Below are 15,368 nucleotides of genomic sequence, written 5' to 3' on the forward strand. Positions count from 1 at the left end.
ATACAATCTTAACAGACAAAGTTGGTGGATTTTCCACCGGCTTTGCCTTCCAGCCCCTATACTTTAATGATATTGTAATTTTAGTCTCTTGATTTTGGTACCTTTAATGTTTCATCAAATGGTAAATTTAGTCCCTAAACTTTCTACTTTGAATTTTCAAAACCACAACATCATCTTTCAAACTTTGTCAGCACCAACCCTCTACTTTGGTTTTCCACCATCACCCCCTTAGCTCTTACACAGTTATGCCAATAACCCCCTTCTTTTATATTTCCACTAGCACCCCCTCATCTTTTACACATTTTCGCCACCACCCCTATACTTTACACTGTCTTTTTTAGACTTTGCTTTTTTACCCCTTGCACTATTACTCCATTTTACACCCGCCCAACTTTAAAAAAAATTGCAATTGTAAACCCTAGACTACAACTCCTACTTTTCCAAATGCCAATGCATTGTGTTTTACGAAATGTATTAGGCATTGTGGTTTACACTTTGTGTCTACCTTTGTGTTTTACGCTTTTTTTGTAATTGTCTTTTACGCACTACGTTTTACAAATTGTGTTTTGTCTTACTATATGTTTCCACCCGTCGCGAGCCGCCTCAACGCGCGGAGGCAAAATACTAGTAACATCTTAAAGGAGAAAGTCGGTGCTACAGTGCACCGACAAAATTACACAAATGCCCTTTGTAACTTTCGATGGATGTGCATGCTTACTGCTGGCCTGATAGAATAAAACTTGACATGTGAATTGTTGTTTGACCACATTTTTGCCAATTCAAAACCCCAAGTACATTGTGACTCAACTAAGCAACAATGGAGGTAGAAGAATCTGGTCCACCGGTTCCGTCGTCTACCGCCGTTAGCTTCTTCCAACACCACCGACCAACGGTGGTCGATTCGCCATACCGGAGGTTTCTTCAAAAGAAAGTAAACCTTTAAAGACGGTGGTGGTGGTTTCAATCTGAACAAAGGAACCCACTTCAAGAAAACCGGTGATCAGCAAGGATTCCGTTTACAGCCAGTGGCATCTAGCGACAATTTTAGGAACTCCAACTACTAGGTGGTGTGGGTCTCTGAATGTCGAACCAGATCTGTGGTGGTGGTGTTATGGGAAGGAGATGTCACATGGAACCATGGATGTGCAGAGAGAGATAAAAGTTGAGAAATTGTGAGATAAAAGTTGAGAAATAATGGTGTAACACCTCGAAAATGGGTTTGTTAATCAAATCACGTTAATAGTAAAAGATGGGTAAAATACCGTTAGTGGTAAAATTTACCCGATGAATATTAGGGCTTAAATAAATAATCCTAATATCAATTAAAAAGGAGAATAAATGCTTTGAGAAAACAAAGTTATAAGAAGCCCGAGTTAACGGGACTTAATTAAGATGGGTCATAACCCCCGGAACCTACTAAGATAACTAGGAATAATTAACTTAGTTACTAATGGGTAATTAAGTGAATGAATAAAAATAAAAATCAAGACTTTTAACCCTCTTCATAAAACCTCTAACATGAGGGACCAAATGTGGCAACTAGAGAAGTGTTTTAACTAAAACACTTATATAAAAAAAAAGAAATCAAACACATACACATGTGTGTGTACGTATGAAGACCAGGAGAAGCTCTAAGGAGCTCAAAACCCTAGTTCAACAAATTCATCAAATTGAAGCTTGATTCAAGCCCAAAATCGATGCATGGATACATAGAAACGATCACCTAGTCATGGGGATCACAAGGTATGTTGAATTTTGTTATTTGGTGATACCTTGAAATTATGATGAACAATCATAATCGAAATTTTGGAATGAATGATGAATCTATGAGCATTGTTGTGATGAAATTCATGTTTAGAGACAAACCCTAGATGGAAACTTGATGAATTAGTGTTAAAAACTAGGGATTTGATGATTACCCTTGTATGTGCTAAGTGGGTTTTGACTAAATAATGAAGATGATGATATATTTGTGCTAGAAATCATCATAATTGATAGTTAATGGGAGATACTTAGACAATTTGCAAGTTTGAGTATTTGATCATACATGATTGAGATGGGTTTTTGAATGTTGTAATAAAATTGGTAAATTATTTCATGAATATGGATGTTTGAAATCATGATATCTACTAGTTGATATGTAAAACTTGGTTTTATTAAGTGTTCGGATGAATGCTTGCGATATGATGAAACGGGTTTCAATTATAGATGAGAACCCTTAATTCTTGAGAAATAAATAAATAAGTTAGCTTTGATAATCGCTTGAACTAGTTGAAGTGTTAAAAATATAAGGAACGGGGTTAAAAGATTAGTTAAAATGGTGGCTTAAAAGATCGCCTACCGGGTCATTTGAAAATGCCTAAACTAGTTGATGAACTTGAATGTGCAATTCATGTATTAATGGCCATTTGACTTTAGAAAAGTCAAACTGACCTACAATGCGACGAATGATAATTTTTGGATATAAAATGCGTAAGGTGGAATAATCGTATTAATTTATGATTAAACTAACCACCTCGTGAATGATGAGTGATAGTTGGCGCTTAACAAGCTAGGTGAAGCTTGGGGAGAAAGCGGGTCAAACGAATCAAGTATGAGAAGAAAGGCGTAATCTGGATACGAGGTAAGTAAAGCTTACGCCCCTTTATATTATTTACAAAATACTTAATTGCAAGTATTTTATATGAATTCTATTAAGTGATTGGAATATGATGTTCCAGCACGATTTAATGCGAGTCGGAACAAGGGAGAATGGTAAGAAACCATGAATTATGGAAAAAGGGTAAAATGGTAAATTAGTCATGTGATGATGAACAAATAAGATATTTTGAAACCATACATTATGATGTAAACCATGACGGGTAAAAGTGGTAAAATAGTAGTCCGGACATGAGTGGGCGGAAGGGAAAAGAGATTCAAATAGACATATGGCGTAAGTCATAACGGGTCAAACAAACAAGAAACGGTTTTTAAGTAAAAACGAGTTCAAGGAGAAAACAGGGATAGGTTTAAAGGGTGAAATGGTAACTAAATACCATCTCATATGGATAAATGGCCATTTAGACTAAATGGGTCAAATGGTGTTGTTAACACCATTTGACAATGACATCTGATAATCACTTGTTGAGTTTTGTGTTCACAGGAATTAACATAAGGTTCACGTTATTATTAACTAGTGATTAATAGTGAAAGGTGTTGATGTGACAACTGTCAAAAATCCAAGTATCCGTACAATTAATTAATCTTGTTTAGTGCTTAATGACTGTGCTGAATTACAGTTAATTGTTTTCTGATTACTGCATCATACTTATATGTGCATCACATTTCATATGTCACATCCTTTTTACATACAAACTTTAGTGACATAAACGATGCATAAAGCACGGTTAGTACAGTTAGCGGATAACTCAGAAAAATGCTGACGATGTTCAGTACATAGATGAACAGTGTTTTGAGACCCCGTATGGGCCAGAGACAAGGTACTACACTAGTATAGTGTGTAGGAAAGTGAGGATCACAAAACTGCTTCACTAGGTGATAGTTTAAGTGCCGGAAAGTGCCTAAAACCCACTTAAAGTGTTGAATTCAACATTTTTTTTTAGCAAAAATCAGCATTTTAACAAGTTAGTAACATGTAAAAATATGACTAAATGGTCCTGAATGCTTTCCTAAGTGTCGGGAATTAAAAGTGTCACAAAAGGGTACTTAAAGATCACTAAACGGAATAGCTTGACACTTTAACGAACCGGTATCTAACCGAACAACCGGACACTACCCGAAACACCAAAATTATACTAGAAACATTGTTTTAGTGTTTCTAAGCTAGTTATGATCCCCGAACACCCTAACACACTATAGACCACATAATACACATGAACACTAATCAATACACTTAAGATCTAACTATTTAATCTAACTTACCATTTAATCACAACCAGTACACCCCCCCCCCTTAAGTGGACGGTCACCATGTGGACCCCACCCTTGATTTCCCTAATCTTGTGAGATTTGGCTAAAGATCATGTAGTGTACTTTGAAGACACATGAACCATTGGGTAAAAGGTTAACATGAATTATAAGAAGGTCATTAGCTCTCATTATCACCTACACTTCTCACCACCACTCTCCTCCTTTCCTCTCTTCCCCTCTCGGTCGTGAGCAACAACAACAACATCATCATCATTCATCCATTGATCATCCATTCCATATACTCACTAAGGTGTAAGAAGGTCTACAAGCAAGCTTGGTGGTCTTGGATCTTCAAGGACCTCTCCCGATTGCTTTTATCCATCACATTTGCCATCATCAACTTCTTGTGTTCATACCTAGCCATAGAGCTAGTAGTAAGGCCCTTCTGATCTCTTGTTACTTCATATTTTGATGATTAATAGTTGATGAACATTGATAATTATGAAGAACACTAAAGAACATAATTAAAAAACATGAATATAAGCTCAACATATGATGAAATCTTGATGAAACTATGTTATTTAGTGTATGTATGATACTTTATTGTTATTTTCTTGAGATTATGATGTTGATCATCGTAAGGAGCTTGCTAGATTGTGATTAAACACATGATCTAGCAAGTAGGAGGATGATTATGTGATAAAACAAGATGATCATCCTCATGTGTAAGCATGGACTTGAAGAATAAAATGATTTCTTGAAAAATAATAATCAAAGTGAGTTAATAATCTCATGGATCTAAGAATTATGAATGGTTTTCCAAAAGAACCAAGTTCAAAATATGATTTTTAGAAGATCTTAGCTCTTACTTAAACATACACTATTTTTGGTGGTAAAACAAGTGTATAAACACTTGTGAAACAAGAAGATGTCATAAGAAAATGTTTTTGTAAAACATGTTTACAAGTTGTAAACACCTAAATCCTTTAAGAATGAGATTTTTAAAGAAATAAACACACTTTAAAGGGTAACTAAACCTACTAAACACACTACCAAGTTACTACAAGTTTTTATGAAAGTTCAAGTTCATGATTATTATGTAGATAGCATTGTTTTGGCACTCGGTAAGTGTACATTGATTGTTGATTGTTTGTGTTGATTTTGAAAAGAAAATGATATGCTTTGATAGCATGGACACCTCCATTTTAGGGGAAACTATGGCAAAATTTTCTAAAAATATAAACACTTAGAAAAATATTTTCTAAACAAATATTTACAAGTGTGTTTTAACTATGGTTTTCAATATAAACTTTGCCATAGACTTTGTTACAAAAATACAAGTATTGGAGGTTGGTTTTTATAAATAAAAATGGATAAATATGTATTTAGAATATATCTTTACATTAAAGACACATTGTGTGTGATTACTTGTATACTTTGTGTATTAGTTATATTATTTTAGGATTTAAAGTAATATAACTTAACCAAATACCAATAATTTACAATCCAAAATAATACCAAAAATCACAAGGAATAAATATATAAGTTACACACATAATATTGTGGAACCGAACGATAGAACGTAACTTACAAAATATTCCGAAAAATACCGTTATAAATATATTTTTGGTAAATATTATTTTGGATACGAAAGAAATGAGATTATGAATTTTGTTATTCTTACAAAGTATATCATATTTTTGACAAGGAGAAAATATAATATTTTTGGAAGTAAAAATATATTTTCTTAGAATATTTAGAAGATATATGATTTTTGAGAAAAATATATATATTTTCTTGAAATACATTATTTTTGGACAAAATGAGTTTATATATATTTTCTAAAATGAGACTTGAAAATATATTATTTTGAGACTACAAATACAAGAATACAAAAATACACGTATGAGATACCCCCATCCTTGGGAAGGAAATACGAAAATAAATACTTGAGAAGTATTATTACAAAAATATTGTTTAAACAATTATTCTGTCACACCCTGGCTTTTGCGGAAGCGTGGATTTATTTGGTGTGACTTCTTAATACCATAGCAACAATCATAACAATGCTATATGAAAATAAAACACATGATAGTCATCCATTCATCAAGTTTAAAGTTACCACAACATCATAGTTTAAAATGTCGACACATAAAAACAAGTTACAAACATGACATGAATTTAAAACGTGTTCACATGACACAACAAAAGGTTTTAATAAAAACACGGTTTAAGACTTGTAACCCGTCCAGGCAAGGGTCACACCTCCTAAACCTGGATGACATCATTATTCCCTACACAGCTTGACACGATTGCACACTTCGCCAGATCCATTAATGTCCTGAAATACATGTAGTTTGAAAAATCAACAAAAGTTGAGCGAGTTCATGTAAAAGTGAGTATGTATAAACCTTTCATGTATGAATAAAAGTCCCTGGTATGTAGCAATAAGGAAAAAGAGATCACCAATGGGTTGCAAAGCCACTGGTATGTGTGAAAAGGTGCAGGAAAACTCAAACCTAGCAAATTTGTTACCGGGCTTCGGCTGTAAGACACAGTCACTTCTATGGGCCGCCCCGGCCTCACGGGTGTGGGCTCGCTACACCCAAATAGATCTATCACTCTTGTGTCCCACGGTCCTAACAACGAGGATTAATGGCCTTAAGTGTTGTACCCACCCTTCACATGATCTAGTAGTAAAACCCTCCCTACGCTAACCATACCATGTAAGTAAAAGTTTGTAATAATTGTCGCATGTATTTCACCCCCGAAGTATAAAACTGAAAACAGTAAGGAGAAAAGGGGGACATGAACTCACAGAAGTGCGTATCCTGTAACGTCAACCTCAAACTCGATCTGCTGCGCGACGACCTACACGTACTAATGTCTATTAGACGAACGGGTCGTGCCTTGGCTTAGGGTTTAGTGTTTTGAGTTGCGTTACTTTGATATTATATCAAGTTTGGCTACTTGTTAAAATAATATTAATTATTTTAACTTAACTTTTGTATTTAGGAAAAATAGTTAGGCAACTATTTCGTATCCACATTTCTCAAGTATTTATATGTGTATTTCCTTCCCAAGGACGGGGGTATTTATACATGTACACTTGTAATTTCTGAAAGATATATTTTAAGTCTCACCTAGAAAAAGTATATTTAAATTATTTGTCTAAAACATCTTAATTCAAAATATACATATTTTTCCCAAAAATATTATATTTTACTTCATAAATTTTCCAAAATAATATTTTATCAAAAATATACGCATAAGAGTATTTTTCTGAAATATTACATAAGTGACGTTTTAGCGTTTCGTATTGCAACAATACTGGCGTAACTTAAATATTTATTTTGTAAGAGTTTTGGTATTATTTTGGAGTCGTAGTTTCATGGTATATACAAGTTATATTATTTTATCCTAAAAATAATATAACTAATTCACAAAATAAATAAACAATCACACAAACGTTTTAGTATAAAATATATATTCTACATCTATATTTATCAAATTTTATTATGAAAATCAACCTCCGGCACTTAGTATTTTGTAATAAAAATCATGGCGAAGTTTATTTTGAAAACCAAGTTAAAAATATATGGGTAACACTTGTTAGAAAAATATTTTCTAAGTGTTGAGCTTTTAGAAAGATTTCGCCAGAGTTTCCTTTGTAAATGGAGGCGTCCATGCTTACTAGCATATCATTTTCTTTTGTAAAATCATTCAATCAATTCTCAATCATCAACATACAACCTCTATTTATCAAACTTTGTCAAAACAAGCATAAACTATAAACTCATGAACTTGAATATTTATGAAAATATGTAGTAACTTACTAGCACACTTAGTAAGTCTTGTTACCTTCCAAAATGTGATTAGTTCCTTTAAAACTTCATTTTTAAAGAGTTTGGTGTCTCACAACTTCTAGTCATATTTTCTAAAAATATTTCTTTGTGAAATTTTCTTATTACACAAGTGTTTCTACACTTGTTTATCCACCAAAAATGTGTTAAGTTTATGTAAGATCCAAGTTTTATCAAAACTCATACTTTTCACTTGGTTCTTTCGAAAAACCACTCATGGATCTTTAGATCTACAAGATTATAACCTACTTTGATCTTTATTTTTCAAGAAAACATTTATTCATTCAAGTTCATAGTTTATGTGTGGATGTTTCCATCATCCTACACATCTCTAACTTCCACATCTTGCTAGTTCATGTTTTTAATCATGATCTAGCAAGTCCACATGATGATCCATACCATTTTTACTAGCCAACAATAAACAACAAGCATAACAACACAAGAATAACATGATTTCTTCATCATTATAACACTACTTCATCACAAAGTTAGTTTATGTCAAGACTTTGTTTATGGTTCTTTAGAGTTCTTATCTTTTTGATCTTTAAACATCATTAACCACTTAAACAACATGTAAAATGCAAGGATCTAAGTGCTTACCACTGGCACAAGGCTAGGGGAGTTCAAGAGTGTAAAAGTGGTGGATAAAAGAAGATGAGAGTGGTCCTTGAGCTTCCGAACACACCAAGCTTATTTGTATGATCTCTAACACCTTTGGATGTCCTTGGATTGCTTGAAAGAAACTTGAAGGTGGTGATGGTGGGTGTGGTGGTCTTCGTCCGAACAAGAGAAGAGAAGGGAGGAGAGTGGAGTTTGTTGATTGTGAGTGATGAAGAAATGTGTGATCCCTTGTGCCTTCTTATAAACCAATGTCACCTTTTATCCTTTGTGCAATGTGTTTCTTAATCCACTAACATAATCTATTATAATAATCAAAGAAATCAATGGGTGGGTCACCCATGGTGACCGTCCCAGGGGGGGGGGGGGTATAGGGTTGGGTTTCAATGGTATAGTTACTAATCTAGTTAGATTTCAAATGTTTAGTTAGTGTGTTATGATGTGTTATATAATATATAGTGTGTTAGGGTGTTCGGGGACCCTAACTAGCTTAGAAAAATAAAAACAATGTGTTTGACAATATTTTTATGTTCCGGTTAAAGTCCGGTTGTTCAGTTGGGTGTTGTCCGTTAAAGTGCTAAATTAATCCATAAAGTGTCTTTTATAATGCTTTTAGTGACACTTTTTATTCCCAACACTTTGGAAAGTCTCTAGGACTACTTTATCAAGTTTTTGCACATTACTAGCAACATTAAATGCTGAATTTTGTTATTAAGTGTAGAATTCTGCATTTAAAATGTGTTTTAGGCACTTCCCGGCACTATAACTATCACCCGGTGACGCAGTTTTATGGTCCTCACCTCCCTACACTCCCTACTAGTGTAGTATTCTATCTCTGGCTCATACTGGCCTCAAAAACATTGTCTGTCTAGGTGCTGGCATTGTCAGCATGTTTTCTGGGTTATCCGTTGAGTGTGCTAACTGTGCTTTGTGCATCATGTTTGTCACTAATGTTTGTATGAAATAAATGAAATGACGGTATGAAATGTGATGCATATGTATGTATGTAACAGAAAACAGAAAGCAGTTTAATCACAGTTGTAATCAAGCACAGTCATTAAGCACAAATTAAGAATTAATTAATTGTACGGATACCTGAAATTGTGAGGGTTGTCACATATTCCAAAATTAAATATAAACTAAAGTTAAAATAATCATTATTTTAACAAGAAATTATACCTTGGGATAATATTAAAGGAAACGTAACTCAAAAACGTTAATACTAAGGCAAGGCACGGCCTGTTCGTCTAATAGACCCTAGTACATTGTAGGGAGTCGTGTCTGCTGAGGAGATTTGAGTTACGAGTACCGAAGACGCAAAACTGTGAGTTCATGTCCCCCTTTTCTTTTAACTGTTTTAAGTTTTATAACTTCGGGGGTGAAATACATGTTACAATTGTTTACAAACATTTTATACATGGTATGGTTAGCTAAGGAGGGTTAATGCTTGATCATGTGAAAGGTGGGTACAACACTTAAGGCCATTAATCCTCGTCGTAGGACCGAGGGATATGAGTGATAGATCTATTTGGGTGTAGCGAGCCCACACCCATGAAGACCAGGGTGGCCCATGTGGTGACTATGTCCACATACTAATGTCGTGGCAAATTCCGCTAGATTTGAGTTTTCCTGCACCATTTCACACATTCCATTGGCCTTGCAAACCATTGGTGATCTGTTTTTCCTTATTCATACATACATACATACATACATACATACATACATACATACATACATACATACATACATACATACATACATACATACATACATACATACATACATACATACATACATACATACATACATACATACATACATACATACATACATACATACATACATACATACATACATACATACATACATACATACATACATACATACATACATACATACATACATACATACATACATACATACATACATACATACATACATACATACATACATACATACATACATACATACATACATACATACATACATACATACATACATACATACATACATACATACATACATACATACATACATACATACATACATACATACATACATACATACATACATACATACATACATACATACATACATACATACATACATACATACATACATACATACATACATACATACATACATACATACATACATACATACATACATACATACATACATACATACATACATACATATATACATACATACATACATACATACATACATACATACATACATACATACATACATACATACATACATACATACATACATACATACATACATACTTTAAAGGTTTATTCATACACAAACACATGAACTCGCTCAACTTTTGTTGATGTTTTTCAAATTACATGTATTTCAGGGAACTAAGTGGATCTGGCAGGTGTTGCATGTTTGTCAAGCTGCGTTATAAATAAAAGATGTCATCCAAGTCTTCAGAGTTTAGGAGATGTATCTTATTCCTGGACGGGATACATATTTCTAAACTCGGTTTTAGTTAAGGTCTTTTGTTGAGTCTTCGTGAACTCATTTAAATATGTTGTGGTTGTAACTTAAAGTTTGGTGTCGATGTTTCAGACAATTATGTTATGCTATTTTCAAACTTAATTAATGGATGAACATCTTATGGTTTTTATCATATAGCGTTGTTATGATTGAATGCTATGGTATTAAGAAAGTCACACCGATAATCACGCTTCCGCAAAAGTAAGGGTGTGACAATTGAAATGGGTCGATATTATGATCCGAGCCAGGTACGCATGAATAAGCTATAGTTAAAAGTGAGATTTTGGTCAAATAATTAGTGAAAGCCCTTCATCGTAAAATGAGGGACTTAAATTGACCAAAAAGCCTTGATGGATAAACCGGGCAAACGACCCTTATGGGTTGTTTAGAAATTTGCATTATGATTATGAAATCCTTAAACACGTATAAAAGTAATAGGCATAAACTTTCGTGGGTCAAATGCCTAAGAATGGGTCATTAGTTAAAATGACCAATCGAAGGGTAAAAAGTCGGGATAAGGGGTTCATTATGTTAAATCCACCACAAAAAGTGTGGTGGAATATAAGTGGTTATTTAAATATGGGAATGTGAAGTGCGAAAAGAAAAGAACGAGTTTGATGATTACATGCTTAAAAGTCCTCTAAACGGGTCAAAAAAATGTTATCATTGAATTTCAAGCCGAGAGCTTGAAATCTAAAATTTTGTGAATTTAGATGTTGGGTTTTTACTCCATGAGATGGAGCATTAAATTACGAACGCGTAGGAAAAAGAATCGCGTAAAACGGACAAACGGATAAAAAGTTATGAAGGTTTTCGTAATAAAAACAAAAACAAGCCAAAACCCACAGCAGACCGTAAGCTACGGTCCTGGACCGTAGCCTACGGTTCGGAAATTCTAGTTGAAGTATTAAAGGTGAACCGTAAGCTACGGTCTGAGAACCGTAGGCTACGGTCGACTTCTAACAAAAATCCTGATTTTGATTGATGGTTTTGAGCTTTCGGGTCCGTTTTGACGGGTTCTAGGGTCTCATATACTAACGTTTGTGATAAATTTACCATGTAGGTGTGTTTGAACTTAGGATGGGTGAATATCAAGCGTCGAACATGAACCGAACACACGTTAAATGAAGCTTCCGCGTTAAACCTTGTTTTGTTTTGATAAAAGTGAATTATGTAAACACTTAGCACTATATTTTGAATACTTTAAACATGTATGAATGTTAATATGACAAAGTTTTTGTAAAGTCGAATTTTTAGTATAAAATGCGTAACTTAATGTTAAAATCGTGTTATTTAAAGATGGGTGTTACAGATGGAGTGACAGGGCACATGGAGAGGTGCAATGTCAGCTTTTTTAGTATATTCATGTTTTAATTTTACTTCTTTCAAAACATAATAATAAAATATAGTAAATTAACATTTCTTTAGGCTACTCGATGTGGAGGAGCCAAGTCCTTGGAGGATGCCCCTCTACGTCAGCGTCACGTCAAAATCCAAGGAGGATGCCCCTTCAAGGATGAAATCAAAGAAATTGACGATGGGCCTATATGTGTATATATATGTGTTGTATGTATATGTGTGTGTGAGAAGGGGTGGAGCGTCTTGAGTGGCTCGATTAAGACGAAGAGGACGCCGACGAAGCAAGGGAAATGGGAGGATGGGCCGGCGCCGGGCCTGGACATGGCAGGGACGTCCCCCACACCGAGTGCCCTTATATAAATTATAATATTGGGATGAATCAAATGGTAAGAGTATGAGCCGTATAATATAACTATGTATGACAATAAAAGCGAAATAAAATATTAAAAACAGAAAAAAGAAATAGTATTGTGGTACCTATATGTGGTGTTACAGCCTAAAATACTAAAGAGTACCAGAAAATTATATTTTAATATTATTTATTATAGTGGCGAGGGTGGGGTTACAAGAATATGATAGAATGGGTTAAACATTAAAAGTTTAAACCTAGATAGGAAGTCATGATCCTCTTTTTTTAAATTGTGTTTTTAGCAATGAGAAAATAAAATCATTCAAATCTTCCTTTTTTGAATTATTGTTTACCTTAAAAAAATTAAAAATAAAAATTAGATGATTGCATAACAAGCCTTAAAAACAAAAACAAGTTGCTTTCCTTTTTTAATGGGTCGAATATAATATACGCTCTTAAGCTTTTAAGTTTTTTACTAACTTAATTTTCCTTGATAACTTTCGTTCGCTAATATCGTTTTAGAAAAAGCTAATTTGTCGCGTTGCATATATAGGTTACATTGAATTCGATCAGATACATCTAAACGACGCTTTCATATGATTAACGCATCACAAAACGCTTAGATTAATTCATTCAATGTTTGCAATGTACTCGCGCCGCAACGTACACGGGTCTCATTACTAGTTATATTGAAAAAAGTATTCATGAATCTTTTTTAATATAAATTGAAATATATATGTTTAGCTAAATATAAAGTGAAATACATGATATATATATTTTCTAAACATAAAATCAGTTAACTTTTTTTTACTAAATTCATTTTTACGAATTAGAAATAAATGGTTATAGGGTAACAAGGTATTGTTCTTTTTTGAAGTTGGTTTGAGTTTGTTGGATAGAACTATGACTTGCCATATAACCGAAATCCATTTGATACGTGATAAACATCTCTACAGATTTAGTTAATGAATATGACATGGACCCAATCATTCTGTTCATGTTGGTAAACGTCGACCTTTTCGTCAGGTGATATGTTAGATTAGTCGTTTCAATAGCTTTTCACTTGAGAGATCAGTGATTCAATTTTTATTGTTATTAACAAATATCAATTTTCAATCAAGTTTTTGGTGGGTCATGGTTTATTTTATATTGATCACTTATGAATACTACAAGAACCCAATCATTCTTGTTAGAGTATGTGTAATGAAGCGTTTTATAATGGGGAAGAAGGCTATGGCGCCCCTGAACATCATTACAGTGGGCGCTATGGGGGTGGAAAATCTTGGAGCCGCAATAGACATAGCGGTGTGAACATTTGCACCATCTTTCCCCCACTCACACACGCATATATATACATACATATGTATGTATAATTGAAGGGGTTATATAACCCCCTTACCACTACACCCTCTTGTATAAAGCCCTATAAAGCCCCTCTCTTACGCATTTCGCCACTTGTCGCATGACGCCCCCAAGGGGGTTTTATAACTACGCATGGCCTTAGAAGGATTATTCTTGGTACTTTATTTAGTCATCATAATCTATAATCTTACTGGTACACTCTAAAATCTTATTCAGACACTCTAAAATCTTATTCAGACACCCTTTTTCACTCTATTTCTCTGTATATGTATATTCGGCCTTTAAAAAAAATTATAACTTTTTAAACCCATATGGTTTAACAAAAATCATCACTTCAATCCTAAAGTTTATTTTTCTTTTTGGTCCGTGGGACATTGTATTTTACAATTCTATTGTTTGCTCCCTTTCCCACTCTGTCTCTCTTTCTCTATATATAAGGAGTTATGTTTATTTATTGGAATAACGGATTTTAATAATCCCAACAATTAACCGTTAGTCGGCAATAATTCCAACTTAAAAAATAATCAAGTGGTAGTCTCATATTTTCACATATTGTATACCAACGGACCTTTACTAACAAAAAAAATAATAATAATAAGGAGACAAAAAGAAATTAATGTTTAGCTAGTAAGAGGGTGTTTTGGGTTAAGTTTTGAAGGAGATTTTTACATTATTGAGTTTTGAAATTGTAAATAATCGGTTTTGAGTGTTTGGCTAAAAAAAATTAAAAAATCGATTATTTGCGTTTAGAAAGTTACAAAACACAGTTTTCCAAAAGCAGCTCCCCCCCCCCCCCCCCCCCCCCCCACTGCAACAAAACGCATTTTTCCAAAAATTGATTATTTGCGTTTAGAAAAGGATTTTCACTTGTTTGTTATATATTTGCCAAACACTCAAATAATTGATTATCTGAATATTGTGATATCAAGCAACATAATCAAATCCAAACACTATCTTTCAACATCATGCTTTGTTACAATTAATTATCTGATTCTGATTATTCAAAACGTATAATCTATTTTCAAAACTCAACCTCAAACACCCTCTAAAAGTCCATTGGTTTATAATATGTGAAATGTGGGACCACTACCAGATATTTTTAAGTTGAGAGTGTTGCCGACCAACGCCTAAAAGTTGAGATTATTATAATCCATTATTCCTTATTTATTTAACCCATATGGTTTAACAAAAAATCATCACTTCAATCCTGAAGTTTTTTTTTTCATTTTTGTCTGTAGAACATTGTGGTTTACAAGTTTTTTATTCTCTTTCCCACTCTATCTATCTCTATATAAAACGATATGTTTATCATTTTTTAACCCATGTGGTTTTACAAAAATCTATCACTTCAATCCTAAAGGTTTTTTTATTTTTATTTTTATTTTTTTTATCCGTGA

The sequence above is a fragment of the Helianthus annuus genome, chromosome 16 (genome assembly GCF_002127325.2).
Source record: "Helianthus annuus cultivar XRQ/B chromosome 16, HanXRQr2.0-SUNRISE, whole genome shotgun sequence".
Classification (NCBI taxonomy): domain Eukaryota; kingdom Viridiplantae; phylum Streptophyta; class Magnoliopsida; order Asterales; family Asteraceae; genus Helianthus; species Helianthus annuus.